Source organism: Mauremys reevesii, linkage group 12, assembly GCF_016161935.1.
Source record: "Mauremys reevesii isolate NIE-2019 linkage group 12, ASM1616193v1, whole genome shotgun sequence".
Lineage (NCBI taxonomy): Eukaryota > Metazoa > Chordata > Testudines > Geoemydidae > Mauremys > Mauremys reevesii.
The window spans coordinates 47,899,765-47,916,505 of record NC_052634.1 but is presented as its reverse complement, the minus strand read 5'-3'; the positions used below and the strand labels follow the sequence as shown (position 1 = coordinate 47,916,505).

At 47.2% G+C, this 16,741-nt stretch overlaps 1 non-coding gene across 1 annotated transcript; it reads right to left on the bottom strand.

Moving 5' to 3' along the window:
* Positions 1-233: 233 nt before the first annotated feature.
* Positions 234-306, bottom strand: TRNAR-UCU. The gene has a single exon. It is a non-coding gene; the product is annotated as a tRNA-Arg (tRNA).
* Positions 307-16,741: the final 16,435 nt, after the last annotated feature.

Here is a 16,741-nt window from a genome sequence, read left to right as displayed (position 1 = left end):
CTAATTCCTTAGGGATATTCTGTGTGTTTGTGTGTGCAGGGGAGGAACATGCTCTATGCCCAGAGGCCTTGATTCCTCCAGCCTGCAAGGACAGAGAGGATGTCAAGGAGTTGCTCCTTCAATCCCCCCACCACCAAGGCCCTTCTTAGGAAAGGCAAAATCCTGAAGACAAAGAGTAACACCAAAGAAGACCCCAAAAAGTCAGATTTTTACAACCACAGAGAGAAATTCATCATCTGACCAGGGATTTGAACCCTGGACCCTCAGAGTAGAAGTCTGATGCTTTGCCAACTGAGCTAGCCAGACTTATATAGCAAAAGTGCAAGTTGGTGCAGAGGTGAAGCTAGTCAAGAAAAAGCGAGTGGGAAACAATAGGAGAAACCTGCTGCTCTCTCTCTCTTCCCAGCTCTGGCCTGGCCTGGTATTAGCGCTGGTTAAAAAGACGGGAAAATATCAGCATCTACCAGCCTCTCGTAGCTGTACAAGACTCAGGCACAATACAGAGGTGCCCATCTGCAAGTGCCGAATGGTTGGATTGGCTAATGCAACCTGTAGACGTCCAGGGCACACTGGGATACAGAGCCCAGGGTCCATCACCATCATCATTTCAAAGGGATAGTGATAATGATGGGAAGGTTCACAATTGACTCAGCAGTTGCATACAAAGGTGCATGTTTGGCAGTTACATTGGGAAATTCTGGCTCCTTCTCAGGCTCAGGTTGGCCACCCTGGTCTAGATGTAGAAGTTACAACATTTAAACTTGAAAGAGGGGCCAATTTCCCCATCATTTCACACCTTTACATCCAAACACGATGACTTTCTGAATGAACCCTCCTCGTTCAGCCAGAAGATCTTGGGGTGGATGTAGGAGTCACTGGGTAAAATTCTCTGGACTCTGTTCTGAATCAGGTCAGAGCAGAGGTACCTAGTGATCTAATCTGGCTGTAAAATCTATATATCAACACCAAATATGGTGTGAAATTAATCCTCAGAAACGGCTGTTCCTCACCCAGACCCCAGCAAGGGGCTCCAAGGAAGGGGGCTGTTGAGGAAGGAAAGATGAAAGATGTCCTCTCCCTGGAGGGACTGGGCTCTGCGCTTTGGACAGAAAGGAAGGGAAGGAAATGGCTACATGATGGCAGCAGAACCTAAGAAATGAAACACAACAGGCTTCTGAGCATGTTGCTTCTGAACAGTGAACGAACCTGACTCCCGTATCATGAAAAGCCAAAAAGCTGTTTCTTTCTATGCCCGGGAGAAAAGAGTTCCAATCATTCCTGCCCATTTACTTTTGAATTATTTTACATTATAAAGAAAATTGTAACAAAATTAGTCTGAACTTGAGCTGCCTGTTATTAAAAGCTGGTTCCCCAATTCAGTTCCAACTGCCCTGCTAGAAACACCCCAGGTCCCTGCTCACCCCAGGAAGAGGAAAAAGAGAAACCCCCACTGGGCACTGCCCTTGGCTCCAGGCTGCTGTCCCGGGGTGCGGGTGGGGACTGATTGTTTCCTGCTGAGGAGGGAGCCAGTAGAGGCCTCTGGTGCTCTGCTCCTAGCACCTGCCCAGCCCAGGCTGTCCTCTGCCTCAGCTGCTGCTCCCGGCCTGCTCTAGAGTCAAACACGCAGGGCCCCCAGGGGAACAGAGGCTGGGACAAGGCAGCTTTGAGCTGGGAAGATATTGGGAGTTCTCATTCCCTGAGAACTGGCCTGGCTCCCATCTCAACAGCAAACAAATCAATTCCACGTCCCCTCCCCAGAAAAACCAGCCTGGAGCCAAGGGCAGCAGGGGACAATTCCCTCCAGTTCCCACCGAGGCAGGAGAGAACCCAGGGTGTTTCTAGCAGAGCTTATGGAACTGACGTGGGGAAACCAGCCTTTAATAACAGGCAGTTCCAGTTGAAGCTAAGTGTTTTTAACAATTTTTACAACATTAAATAACCCTTCAATCGTAGTGTCATCATCCATAAAATTGCTTCAGCCTTACAGGTTCCCAAGTGCAAAACTAAACATCTCTTCAAATCCAAGGGAGTGGAGATCAGTCAGTGTTCAGAGCCATCCCACATAAAAGAACCATCTTGTGGTACACACTGGCCCCATCATGTGGCCATCGCCTTTCCCTCCTCTCTGTTAAAACTTTTAGTATTTTGCACAGAAACCTTCTTCCTCAGGAGAGACTTGGGAACCAGGGCTGCTAGCCAGACAAAAACTTTTAAGAGGAGGCGTAACCTGTCAAAAATGATCTCCTCTTCAGTTCAGTGACAGCCTGAAATGTTACTTGTCCCGGCAGAGCTGGAGGATTGAAAGCAGATACATCAAAGCCCTGTGTAGCTAGCAGGAATGAACATAAACACTCCCTGGTATCTGAAGAGATATTTAGTTTTACCCTTGGTAAACTACAAGACTAAAGGGAAAGGCAGTGGTGCCAAATATATAGAGTGAAACACAAAACAATCGTCATAGTTATGCCCATAGTGACTGCAAAATCTTTCTATATACTTATTATTATTTTCTCTGGTGTCTAGACATTGACTAGACCTTGACCAAGAAATTTGGCTCTTGATAAAATAATCAACTACCCCCAGTTAATGCAATGGACTAGAAATTGACTGGGGTCTCTCCACACAGGTTCAAATCCTGCCAGCTAGAGATGCATTAGTATATTGTCATTACTGTTGTCTTAGTGCCTGAGCATCCACAGAGCCAAATCTGGTCTTGCTCTGAGACTGTCTACATTTAAAATGCTGCTATAGCACTGTGGAGAAGACAGTTGCTACAGTGAGGGGAGGGGTTTTCAATCCCTGTAATAGCTACATTCACAGAACAATCTTTCCTTTCATTTAGCACTATCTAACCATGGCTTAGGTCAGCTTAATTATATTGGTTCTGGGGTTTTTCACACCCTGAAAGACGTACTTGTTAGAGGGTTTATCCCATCACCCTCCCATTCCCTGGTCCTTCTCGCGTGACCAGAGAGCAGCAATGCACGGAGCTCAAAGGTGCAAACAATTCAGTGTTTATTGGGGTAAACTTCCAGCGAGTAATATTCCAATTTCCTTCCTCAGTATCCCCCTTCCAAGCTCTGACACCACAGAGCCTTGCCTGTGTCCCTGTTCCCCTTCCCTGTTCCTATTCCCCCCCTTAGCAAAACATAATTCTAATTCCTCTACCCCCATTCCCCCCCTTACTTCCTGACTGACTGCAGACTATATAGTAAAACTGGAGTTCTGCTTAGCTATGCCTTAACCAATCATTTTACTGAAATGTAACTTACCAACCCTAACATATTATAAAATGATTATCTAACCAATTATACCCCACCACCTTAATTGGTTTACACTCAACAAATTAATTATACAGCAGACAGAAAGAATCACAGCACCAGACAGAGATTATACAGACAAGCAATAGGAAAGTGGGGACTACAGTGATAGAACAACAAAGAAATGAGGATTTCACACCCCAGCTATTGATCAGTGAGTTGTTCCTAGACAGGATGCTATCATGGTAGAGGTTGTGGGTGCTGGTTGCTTAACTGTCTGGCCCACAGGGCAGGATTTTGAGGTTCACCATTACTGTCTCAGAATGCCAGCACCCATCTTTTGTTCACTTAAAATGCGAGCAGGGAGATTCCAACACCACAGAACTCATGGAGCTCCAGGAAACGTGTAACTTTAGGTCCGGGTGACTGTGTCTAAAAATCAGCTGTGCTGTAGAAGGTCTCTAGGAGTTGAAAGAGATGTGCCGTCTCGACCGCCCTAAAGAGTTCATCAACTATTAATGAAAACTAGGGTTGATAAGTCATGTTTTTTGTAGCAGGAGGATGGTGGACTGGTCTAAAGAGCCAGTTTTAAGACTCTTTTTTCCCTATCTCTTGGGTGTTCTGGTCTCTGCATAGAGACGTAGTTTCAAATCCCACTCCTGACATGACCATCTGGAGAAAATGGCCTCACTTGAATCTCCTGTGCAACAATAGAACCCCATTTGCTTAGCTTTTCTATTCCAGTAGTTGTGAGAGAAGCTCCAAACCAGAGGGAAACAGGGCCTGTTCTCTCGACCCATCAATTTTTGTCTTCCTTCATTCCAAGCCATTTTCTCAGATACATCCGTATTTCCCACACTATTTTGTTTAATGTTCTTTGCTTTTATGAAACTTTAGGGTCATCATTTAATTGCCACACAACTGTACTTATGAAGTGAAGTGATATTTTTTTGGATATTCTTGCAGAAGCGTTTTGCTTTCTGACCTGGAATTGAACAGGGGCTACCCGAGGGGGACAATGCTACTCCCTTTTCTTGGCTTATCCAAAAAACATAAGTTCTTGGTGCCCTTTGTTTCCCTGTTCTTCAAAGGCAAATCAGCTGGTGTAGCAGCTACTGAGAAAGCCTTAGAAAAGGGCCCCAAAATTGACAGCAGCTGGTTTCTATAGTGTAGTGGTTATATTTGCCTAACTTGCAAAAGATCCCTGGTTAAAACCAGGCAGAAACATTGATACTTTTATTCCTTTGGTCTTTTATCACCCCAAGTCCTTTCTTAACTACATCCATAGCTTCTATGCTTTCTTCCTCATTTTTTTTTCCTTTTATGGAGCTTTAAATTGAAAAGGAGAGGGTTAGCCGGCATTTTGAGGGAAGGAACAGACCATCGTTTGGGAGACTGCCAGCTCCATAACAAATCTGAGCGGAGAAGAATCCCAACCCATTGTCCTGCATATTTAGCTCCCAGCCAGCAGTTTTTCCCTTGCCTTTTTTTTTTTTCTTTTGAGCTAACCTTGAGTCCAGGGCACACACATTCTCTGCCCCACACATCAAATCTGGCCCTGCTGCAAAGTGACCCCTAAGAACCAGCAACCTGCACGAGAGCATGACTGGGGGGAAAGGGTTTCCCATGAAGCTTATAACCCACTGGATGCCTTGGAAAGAGGCAGGCTCTGAGTGTAGCAGTCAGCAAAGAAGGCCTGTTTGGGGATGTGGCTCAGAGGTACAGAACCTGCTTTGCCTGTATAAGGCCCTGGGTCTGCTCCCATGTTTGCCTTTCACCCCTGCTGCTTTGCTCATGCCCAGCTGGCACGTGGCCCAGCCAGTCTCCCTGCACAGGTTACAGTCCTGAGCAGTGAGGGCAAAGTGCCAATTGCGTGGAAGCTCTGGGGGGGGGGTTTCTGCTCCTAAAGCCCCAGGGTGACGCTAAGATTCCCATCCACTGAGCTGCTTGATGAGGAAGGACTGGAGAGAAGGGTCCCATCAGCACAGAGGGAGGGGCAAGGCCATGGAGGGGCAGTCAGTGCTGAGAGAGGTCAGTGATTTACACAAGACGGGACACTGGTTCTGGAGGGGACAGGAGGTGAGGGCAGCTTGTTTACAATGATGCTGAATAGAAGAAAAGGCTGGAGTCAACGAAACATGAGAGATAGAAGGAAAAGGGCAGCTCCACAGAGGGCCCTGGTGCTCATACACCCCCGTTCATAAGTACACAACATAAGAATGGCCACACTGGGTCAGATCAACGGTCCATCTAGCCTAGTATCCTGTCTTCTTACAGTGGCCGATCCTAGGTGCCCCAGGGTTCCACAGGTTGACTGCGTGTTATGTGAAGAAATATTTCCTTTTGTTTGGTTTAAACCTGCTGCCTCTTCATTTCATTTGGTGACCCCTAGTTCTTGTGTCTAGAGGAGTAAATAACACTTCCTAATTTACTTTCTCCAACCCAATCATTGCTTTATAGACCTCTATCATCTCTTTTCCAAGCTGAAAAGTCTCAGTCTTATTAATCACTCGTCATATGAAAGCTCCTCCATACCCCTAATCATTTTTGTTGCCCTTTTCTGAACCTTTTCCAATTACAATATATCTTTTATCAGGTGGGGTGACCACATCTGCAGGCAGTATTCAAGATGTGGGTGTGCCATGGATTCCTGTAGAGGCGCCCTGGCTTGTCCTAGATAGAGAGACTAGACAAACAGGGACCCAGCCCCCCCTACAGTGATCCATGGACAAGAACCTGGTTGTTAGTGGGGTGAAGGTTTCCTCTGGACAGAGGGAAGCTGAAATCCCTCAGGGTCCTGGAACTTAAGCAATGAAAGCTTCAAACCCTTCATAGCCATGCGTTGAGGTGCATCAGCAGCAGGTTGGGCTGGAGCAGGGGTCGGCAACCTATGGCACGCGAGCCAACTTTTAATGGCACGCTGGGCCTGCCGACTCCAGTGTGACATTAAAAATCCTGCCAGCACAGCAACTTGCCAGCCCCTCCCTGCCTTCCCCGGAGCCCTGCCGCCGCACGCACAGCGCCTGGGGGCCGGGCCCGCACCCGCTGGGCAGCGTTTGGCTCTGCAGGAAGTGAGACGCTCCCGCCATCCAGCGCCCGGCTGCCGTGCACGCAGCACTTGGAGGGGCGGGGCTGCGCGCAGCAGCCGGGCTCCGAAGGAGCGGGAAGCCACATGGTAAGGGGTCCAGGGCTGGGGGTTGAAAGCGGGGGCAATCAGGAGACAGGGAGCAGGGTGGGTTGATGGAGGTGGGATCCCGGGTGGGGGGGTTGGGGCAGGGGTCTCTGGAGGGGGAAGTCAGGGACCGGGGGGGTGGATGGGGCATGGGAGTCCCGGGATCTGTTAGGGGGTGGGGGGTGTATAGGAGACAGGGCAGTCAGGGAACAGGGTACTGGGGGCACAGTTAGGGTGGGGGGGTGTTGGGGGGGCAGAGAACAAGGAGCTGGGTGGGTTGTATGGGTCCAGAGTTCAGGGGGTCCTGTCAGGGGACGGGGAGCGGTTAGATAGGCATGGGAGTCCGGGGGGTTCTGTCTGGGTGCGGGGGTGTGGATAAGGGTTGGGGCAGTCAGGGGACAGGTAGGGTCCTAGGTGGGCAGTCAGGGGACACGGGGCAGGGAGGCTTAGATAGGGAGTAGGGTCCCAGGAGGGGGTAGTCGGGACAAGGAGTGGGGAGGATGAGGGTTCTGGGGGAGGCACTCAGCCCTCTGCCCGGAGCCCTGACCCCCCTCACACCCCCCACAGGCCCCTGCCCTGAGCCCTGTACCACCCCGCCCTCTGTTGACTCCTTCACCCCTCCACCCCCCCATGCCCCCATCCCTGACTCTGGCACCACCACACATCCCCTGAGCCCCTTCCCTGACACCTGCACCCCTCACATGCCCCCAGCCCTGACTCTTGCATCCCCACATCCCCACCCCCCCCCAGGAGCACCACACGGGAGCTCCGGCACCCCTCGGCACATTCCAACCTGCACCCCTCACGCCATATGGGCGCTGCCCTGGTCAGTGCCCTCACACCACAACCTCCAGCCCCCACCCTGAGCCCCCTCATTCTAGCTCCTGGCCAGACCCTTCATCCCCAGCCCTGTGCTCGGTCCACTCCCACCCTCAGCTCAGTGCAGAGAGAGGAAGAGAACGGGCCAGAACCAGGGAGAAGGTAGGTACCCACTGTATGTGGGCAGGGCCGGGACCCCACACCGGCAGCGGGCTGAGCGGGTCCGGCAGCTGGGATCCCGGCTGGCAGGAGCCGGAGGATGGAACCCCTGAGCGGCAGTGGGCTGAGCCGCTGCCGGTCTGGGGTTCTGGCTGCCAGACCCTTCCCAGCTGGGGTCCTGGCCGCAGGCCCCGCTCAGCCCACTGCCGGCCTAGGTGAACAGAACCCCAGACCAGCAGCAGGCTGAGCGGGCCAGCGGTGTAAGAGCAACATTTTAATTTAATTTTAAATGAAACTCCTTAAACATTTTGAAAACCTTGTTTATTTTACAATACACTAATTTAGTTATATAATATATAGACTTGTAGAGAGAGAGACCTTCTAAAAAACATTAAAATGTATTACCGGCACCCGAAACCTTAAATTAGAGTGAATAAATGAAGACTTGGCACACCACTTCTGAAAGGCTGCCAACCCCTGGGCTGGAGGAACCTGGAGAGTACATTTCTATTCTAATCTAATCTACATTTCTATTTGTTTGGTTTTTGTAGGTTAAATTAATACAGCCTCTGGTCCACTCTCTCCCAAGGGTGTAATGTTGCTGTGCACAATGAGAAATCTTGGGGAAAGATTGAAATGAAATGGAAGCAGCATATGGTGGCAGAACCTAAGGAATTAAAAGCCCATTGATTCTTATGTGTGTGCACTGCCTCTGAACCAGAAGTGTAATTTTTCTCGCTTTGTGGCTGAAGCCAGTAAAATATTTAAATATCTATCAGGGATGGTCTAGACAGTATTTGGTCCTGCCATGAGGGCAGGGGACTGGACTCTATGACCTCTCGAGGTCCCTTCCCGTCCTAGAGTCTATGAATCTATGAAACTCTGGTTTTTCCTGAATGCTGTAGACTGAGTTCCTGGGAAAGGGCAGGGGGAGAGGGAGCAAGAGGAGAAAGGCAGAGACACTGGAGAAGAATAATGGGGGGAGAAGAAAGAGACAGAGAACACAGAGAGACAATCAATGATTGAAGATGTCCCAACTCCATCTTGCTACTCACAGGTGTTCAGAAAGCTGGGTAGATGTAGGTTTCAAATATCAAGGGGATCTCCACATACCTGATCTCTCTCCCCCGGCTCCCATTTTAGTATTAATTTTTATTTTGAAATGTTTCACTTACCCTGATCTTCTCTTTCCTAACTGTATTGCAAGTTGGGTGGGTTTTTTGTTGTTTTTTGCTTCCTTTGTTCATATCAATATAATTGTAACAGCAAAGGAATCTGTAGGAGCAAAAACTGACTCAAAATTTTATTTCCCCATCATGCAGGAACATGGTACAAACAGCTCATGCAGCTGGAATCATCACATGGAAGCCAGGGGATGGGAGATGCAGGTTTCCAAGTGTTCTGTCTTCTCAGATGACACATTCCAGCCCCTTGTAGTCCTCCCTCCTGTGTGACCTGCTGGGCTTTGACACATTTATTGTCTCATTCTATTGATAATGTGATTGTAACACAACGTGACTGAAATTAAACCACTTCCAGACAAGGAACCAACAAAAGAGAAAAGCCATTATTGCCTTGGCTGGGAATTGAAGCCAGGTCAACTGTTTGGAAGGCAGCTATGCTCCCCACTATACCACCAACACAGCTGGCAAGAGCAGCTTTCCTGCAGGCTACGTGTGCTGGCAAAGGGGGTTACACGTGACCATGGAGCTAGTAAGCAGGGTGGATGGGCTGGAAGCCGCCTGACAGCTGGGAGCAGAGTTAGGGGGCAAAGGTGAAAACCGATCTCATTGGGAGCTGGCCCCACACCCAACCTGCCCCTAGGAGAGGGGAACTGAAGCTCAACTTCAATCATAGAAAATCGTCCCTAAGAAGGAAGGGGACGGCTTGTTTTAAAGACAAGGTTTGTGGGTTTTGCCCACTACATACAGAGGGGCTGGATAGTGCTGAGTCCAGACAAGACTCTGGTAGGATAAGGAAGAAATTCAGGCTGCCAGTGAGCTGAAGGAGGGAGATGATATTTTGACAGCGATGGACACCTCATCTTAAAGGCCTTTGTCTGCCTCCTTCTAGTGACTGTTTGGCACAGGAATGCAGCCCCACTCCTGGGTGTCTCCTGTGGAAATAATGTTTCTGTGCAAAACACAAAAGCTTTTAACAGAAAGGAGGGAAAGGAAATGGGACAGGAATGTAAGAAATGAAACAGCAGATACTTCTCCCAGGTGCATTGACTTTGAACCTTGTTGTTTGCCGTGTTGTTATATCCCTGTTGTTCCCTGGACATGAGAGGTGGGGCAGGGAGGTGGGGGCTCATATCGTCTTTCAAAGGACCAAGGAAGGGAGTGTTATTTACTCCTTCTCATAACACAAGAACTAGGAGGAGTCACCAAATGAAATGACTAGGCTCCAGATTTGAAACGAAGTATTTCTTCGCACAACGCACAGTTAACTCAAGTGGAACTCTTTAGCAGAAGATGTTGTGAAAGCCAAGACTAGAACAGAGTTCAAAAAAGAACTAGAGAAGTGCACAGAGGATAGGTTCCTCGATGGCTATCAGCCAGGATGGGCAGGGATGGTGTCCCCAGCCATTGCTTTCCAGAAGCTGGGAATGAGCAACAGGAGAACCACAGAGCAATGACAAAGCCAGGCTGTCATGGGCGAGCAGCTAGGGGGATGCACTAAAAATCCAGTGGAGTCATCCCCCTCCTCTCCACCCCCAAGCGGCTTTGAATCTTGATGACTCTGATGCTGAAATTCCACTGCCTCAGCATCCTCAACCCCCAGTGGAGGCCAGTGTAGAGTCTTTAGATCCCTGTTCATATTTCATACTCCAGCTGATGCACCATTCCTGCCCACCCACTCACCGTCTGCCCCAGGAGAATCAGCTGGTGGGCTGCACGCACAGGCAGACAACTCATACCGCCTCCTCAGAGCAGCAGCCGCAGCTGTTGGCAGCTAATCCCCACCTAAGGCTTTGGGGAAGGAGATGGGGATCACGTGTTATTTCTTCCATACATCGAGTCTCACTGTGTTTGAACATATTTTTCTAATGCTGATTTAAATTTAGAGCCCCTCCCCCAATGTCTGCTTTGTAAGAGCCTCATTTCTGTGCATAAAACATAAGAACAACCGTACTGAGTCAGACCAATGGTCCATCCTGTCAAGTGTCCTAGCTCCCAAGAGTGGTCAAAGCCAGATGCTTTAGAGGGAATTAACAGAACACGTAATCATGAAGTGATCCATCCCGTCGCCCATTCCTAGCGTCTTTACAGATGTGAACACAAAGAGACACTTGCAGCTACTTAGAATTATAGAATATCAGGTTGAAAGAAACCTGAGGAGGTATCTAGTCCAACCCCCTGCTCAAAGCAGAACCAACCCCAACTTAAATCATCCCAGCCAGGGCTTTGTCAAGCCGGGCCTTAAAAACCTCTAAGGATGGAGATTCCACCACTTCCCTAGGGAACCCATTCCAGTACTTCACTACTCTCCTAGTGAAATTTTCTTTTCCTAATATCCAACCTAAACCTCCCCCACTGCAACTTGAGACCATTACTCCTCGTTCTGTCATCTGTCACCACAGAGAACAGTCTAGATCCATCCTCTCTGGAACCCCCTTTCAGGTAGTTGAAAGCAGCTATCAAATCCCCCCTCATTCTTCTCTTCTGCAGACGAAATAACTCCAGTTCCTCAGCCTCTCTTCATAAATCATATGCACAGGTCTCCTAATAATTTTTGTTGTCCTCCGCTGAACACTCTCCAATTTGTCCACATCCTTTCTGTAGTGGGGATGCGGGGAACTGATGCAGTACTCCAGATGTGGCCACATCAGTGCCAAATAGAAGGGACTAATCACTTCCTTTGATATGCTAGCACCATTCCCACTAATGCTGCCCAATATGCTGTTAACCTTCCTGGCAACAAGGGCACATTATTGACTCATATCCAGCTGCTTGTCCACTGTAATCCCCAGCTCCTTTCTGCAGAACTGCCACTTAGCCAGTCTGTCCCCAGCCTGTAGCGGTGCATAGGACTCTTCCATCCTAGGCTTTGGCTACACTTACACATCAAAGCGCTGCCACGGCAGCGCTTTGAAGCGCTAAGTGTAGTCAAAGCGCCAGCACTGGGAGAAAGCTCTCCCAGCGCTGTCCGTACTCCACCTCCCTGTGGGCAATAACGGACTTTGCAGCGCCGCAATTTGCAGCGCTGGAGAGGGTGTGTTTTCACACCCTGCTGCAGCGCTGCAAATTTGTAAGTGTAGCCAAGCCCTTAGAGAGTAGGAATCTGCACTTGTCTTTGTTGAACCTCATCAGATTTCTTTTGGCCCAAACCTCCAATGTGTCTAGGTCACTCTGGACCCAAACCCTGTCCTCCAGCGCTTGGATTCTTTATGTGCTTTCACAGAGCGAAGAGCACATGTTCCATGATTTCATAGGGCAGAGTTTTATGCTATAGGAGCTTTCCCTGTGTGGATTAACATAGATGCACATTGTGACCCTTCTCAGGGTGCTGAGGGCCATGAGTGTCCTTGTGGCCACCTGCCACGAGGAAGAGGGACTTTTGCATTTGGCAGCTGGATGTTAGTGACCAAAGTCACCAGCCCAACCCTAACCAGTCAAGCACCCTCCTCTGAGCTACAGCAACCTTGACAGTTGACAATAAAGGCACCTTAACCCCTGAGTTCCTTCAATGTGTCCCCCTCTGGGGTCCAGCTCCAATCATCAGATACTCAGGGTATGTCTATACTATCTGCTGAATTGGCGGGCAGCGATCGATACAGCGGGAGGATCGATCTATCGGGTCCAGTGTAGATGCAATAAATCAATCCTCGAGTACTCTTCTGTCGACCACTGTACTCCAGCTTGGTGAGAGGCGCAGGCAGAGTCTACTGGGGAGCTGCAGCAGTCGACTAACCGCGATGAAGACACCATGGTAAGCCGACCTAAGTTGTCATAGGTCTCACCCCCACTTAGAGCTGTTGGGTTCCAAAATGGGGACCTGCACTGTTTTCCCTCTAAACTAAAAATCCTAGTTTAGATCTGGTAAAAGCTGCCACCACCCAATCAGGTACGTGGATTGGGACACAGTCCTTCCCCCAAATCCTTGGGGATCCCAAGAGCCCCAAATCCATGGAGTTCTTACACCCGGGAGAAATAAACCATTCCCCCCTGCTTCCTCCCCCTTCCCTTTTCCTAGGAGAGATACTGATCTAACTACAGAGGGATGCCTCCCTCCCTTTCTCTGAGAATCCACCCAAAGAAAGATTAACCAATTCCTTTACAGAAAAGATTTATTAAAAAATAAAAGAAAGTCACTGTCTCTGTAACCAAGATGTAACAATATACAGGGTTTAAAATTATCAATCTCTGGAGAGAATTCCCATGTCCTTTCTTTCCTCAGTAAAAGCAATCAGTACAGAATTAAAGAAATTATATAGCAAAACACAGAATTGCAAATACAGAAATAAAAGTATAAGAATAGTAGTTCCTTGCTAATACTCACTAGCTTGAATAGAAGAATTTATTGCAGAAACCTGGGAGGACTTGATTAAGATGTCTGACTCTCTTAATTCCCAAGAGAGACTCTCTAAAACAAAGAACAGGAAAAAAAACTTCCTCCACAGGGATTTGAAATTATCTTGTCCCTCATTGGTCCTCTGGTCAGGTGTCCACAGGTACTGCTTGTTAACCCTTTACAGGTAGACAAAAACCTTAACCCTTAACTAACTGTTTATGACATAAGTACATCGACTTCAGCTACGATATTCATGTAGCTGAAGTTGCGTAACTTAGATTGATTCCCTCCCCTAGAGTAGACCAGGGCTCAGAAAAATCCCAGATCCTCTCTGCCCGAAGCAATGGTACATCCCAGGTTACCAGTTTTACTGTAGCCCACTGCTACTGGATCACACACAGCACTTAAGCACAGTTATTGAACAAAGGGAAATTTCTTTAACAAGGGACAGAGATTTAAACAAACAAATGTGAATGATGGAAACCAACTGTTACCAACAAAACAAAATCACAAAATGCAACCTACACTTTTTAATAGTTACCTTTCCTACCTAAGTAGACTGAAGTCTGAGGTGACAGTCTATTGCAGTGACTGCTAGTCCCTAGGAGCCAGGGCCCTGCCTTTCTTGAAGCACCATTGGTCATTAGTGATCTCCTTGGTGAATGGAACCAGAGTGTTTCTCTCCACCGTGTTATAAAATGAATCAGTTTTTTGTGTATATTCACAGAAAGGACCATTTCCTCATTGTCATATTGTCGTTTACACTTCCACAGGGTTTCGATGTCTATAATTTGTCTTTGATAGTTTTCCATTGGCTTTTCTGGGCTGGTGCAAAGGTTGACAATGCAACAACACACCACATAACTGGCTAGCAAGGGACGGGTGACAATTCCCTCCCACTTGAATGGGCCATTCCCAACAAGACCTTTGATTGGGGTGACTCACTTTCATGACAATACCATATGGGCATAATTTTCCATATACTAACATGACTCCTTCAATAGGACTCATACACACCTCTTGCAGTGATCAGGAGTAACAATAATTTACAAGCTTTCAGTAGAGAGCTCACTGCTATGCTTCCTGGATAAATATCATAAAAATCAGTGCATTAGGTGTGATGAGTCTGTCAGGTCTGAGGCAGGAGTTTCTTGTGAATTACTTTGACCTCTCTGCCAATTGGCACCAAAGAGCATTTATCACACATGCACTGAGCTACACAGTCACACTCTGATAGAACAGAAAGGCCAACACAAAAAATAGAGAAAGGAACAATCAGATACTAAAATGACAATGGTTGGAACTCAACATTTCTCTCAGTCTTTGGACTGATGGGTACTAAGAGCTTTTCCCTCAGCTGAACCAGGTGATCGGACAGCTGGCTCAGCACTCCATACTAGCAGATTTCTCACATAGAGAGAGATGGGTCAAAATTGGAATTGATGTCATGACTCGCTTCCCAGAGGGGATCAATCTGTCTAAGGCTGTGTCTACCCTTCAAACACTGGAAATATTCTTCTGACAACATAACACTGTCTACACTGGGGCTTTGCTCACATTAACTACTTCTCTCAGTGGAGTGGATCTTTCACACCCCTGAGAGATGTGGCCATGTCAACATAGCTTTTCAGTGTAGACCAGCCTCTGGATGGCTTTTAGATATGAAAGGCAGTGGACTTCAGCCTTTTCCTTGGTATTGATGGTTGACAACTGCAGCTTTCCTACTTGCTGGACACATCCTATGACAGATGTCAGGCCTTTCTTTTGCAAATTAGAGAAGTGGGGAAGTCAGTGACGCTTACAGTGTAAGTGGGTAAAAACTTACACAGCTTGTCTCCTTGAGTAGTTTTCCTTTTAATAGAAATTGACTTTGAAGCTAAGCAAAGTATGCTCTATCTGAAATACAAAAAAATAAAACCTATACAGACCCAATATTCTCTTATACACTCTTTCTAACACCTATTCTCCCATCCCAACCTTTGGAGTGAGGTTTTCTACCAGAACTCCTTACACTACAGGGGGTAAATTAAATCAAATTAACTTTTGAAGATTAACCATCATTTCCTGAACTAAAAAAAGAAAAAAAAAACAAGACAATTTTCAGTTTTCCAAAATTATTCAGATTATGAAACAATTAATCTCTTACTCTAACCAATAACATCACCTATGATTTCATTTTCACTAGTAACACTGATATAGTCAAAGATCACAAATTCTGGTCACAGATGTTAGTTTTCTTTTAATCCCCATTGCCAACAACTGAGCCTTGGCTCAAGCTGTGGTTTGTCCCAACACTTCTGTGAGTTCAGATCTCTCTGGTTCCTCTGCCAGGCGTGTTGGTGGAAGGGGTCTCCTATGCGGGAATCTTTGCATCATGAGGAAAAATACCTCTCGTGTCACACTTTAAATCTTTCAAAGTAGTAGGAAGTAGGGGAGAAGTGATACAAATGCAGAAAACACAGGAGAAAACTGTCTGGGCTACACTAAAGACATTTATCGGTATAATTATTGCTCAGGGGTGTGAAAAACCGACACAGCTGAGCAACGTAGTTACACATCTCTAATCCCCTGCGTAGACAGCGCTACATCAGCAGAAGGCCTTCTTCTGCCAACATAGCCATCTGAGACAATATTGATTTAAACAATTGAACTACACTGTGATCATATGCACTTCCTTCAGTTAGTCGGGGGTCTGCTGCTGTTCACCATTTCCAAGTGGAGATTTTAAATCACTGCGGTGTCTTTGTTAGCATGGCCAGTAAATTGGAGAGTTCTCTTCTATTGACAGAACTGAACTTGAACTTTCTCCATATCATCATGGAAGGATGGGGAAAAAGCAAAGCTGAAGTGAGAAATGATGACTTTAGCAAATGGTCATTAGTCTTAAACTCTCCAATAAATCTGAGCTGAACTAATATCTAATTGTGTGACCACACAGCCATCAAGAAAAATAGAAACCCAGATCACAGAGAGATAAAATACATGACAATGAACGTGTAAACTGAAATTCCAGAGCAGGTTACATCTAATTATTTAGAATCAGGACAAGAGATTCTCCCATCACATTCTCCTCTGATCCAGTCAAACATATTTCATTGAGCACTGTCTCAATAGTCAGTTATGTTATTTACAACGTTTAGTATCCTAGCATCCCCATAATGGGGGAAAAAACAGCCACCTTGCCAGAATTGGCTTTACCAATAGATGGAACCTGGGATTTAAACTGGAAATGATCACACTGCGATTAGGATCCATTTGAATTCCCCTTCCCAGTCTTTGATACTTTCATCTCCAGTCATAGCAACTCTGGCATAGGATTAAATAAGTCAAAGCATCATCTCCAAGCACAGACAACTGAGAACTCTTCATCACATGACACTTTGAGAAGTGGAGGGGTAGAATGTGATGACGATAAACTCTGCCTGGCTCAGACAAAAGGTAACAGTTCTGCCATGATGGGGAAGGAGGGAATCTCTGAGTCACCCCATCTCCTTCCAAGTATCAGAGGGGTAGCCGTGTTAGTCTGGATCTGTAAAAGGTGACAAAGAGTCCTGTGGCACCTTGTAGACTAACAGACATATGGGTGCATGAGCTTTTGTGGGTGAATCCCCACATCGTCAGATGCATGTAGTGCAAATTTCCAGGGGCGGGTATAAATATGCAGGCAACAATCAGGCTAGAGATAACAAGGTTAGTTAAATCAGGGAGGATGGGCCCCTCTTCTAGCAGTTGAGGTATGAACACCAAGGGAGGAGAAACTGGTTCTGTAGCTGGCTAGCCAGGGACAGTCTTTGTTTAGTCCTGAGCTGATGGTGTC